Genomic DNA, 243 nt, shown 5'->3' with positions numbered 1-243 from the left:
TGGCTTGGTGATGATAAATTCCTTTAGCTTATTTTTATCTGAGGAGCTCTTTATTTGTCCTTAAACTCTAAATGATAGCTTTGCTGGATAAAGTATTCTTGGTTGTAGATCCTGAGTTTTCATCACTTTGAATATTTTATGTCAAGCCCTTCTATTCTGCATAGTTTCTTTTCACAAATCAGCTGCCAGTCTTATGGGTGCTCCCTTGTAGGTAACTAACTGCATTTCCCTTGCTGCTTTTAA

This window comes from Pteropus vampyrus, unplaced genomic scaffold (genome assembly GCF_000151845.1).
Source record: "Pteropus vampyrus isolate Shadow unplaced genomic scaffold, Pvam_2.0 Scaffold502, whole genome shotgun sequence".
In the NCBI taxonomy this organism is placed as follows: Eukaryota; Metazoa; Chordata; class Mammalia; order Chiroptera; family Pteropodidae; genus Pteropus; species Pteropus vampyrus.
The sequence above is the reverse complement of the archived record's forward strand: the minus strand, read 5'-3'. Positions refer to the sequence as shown.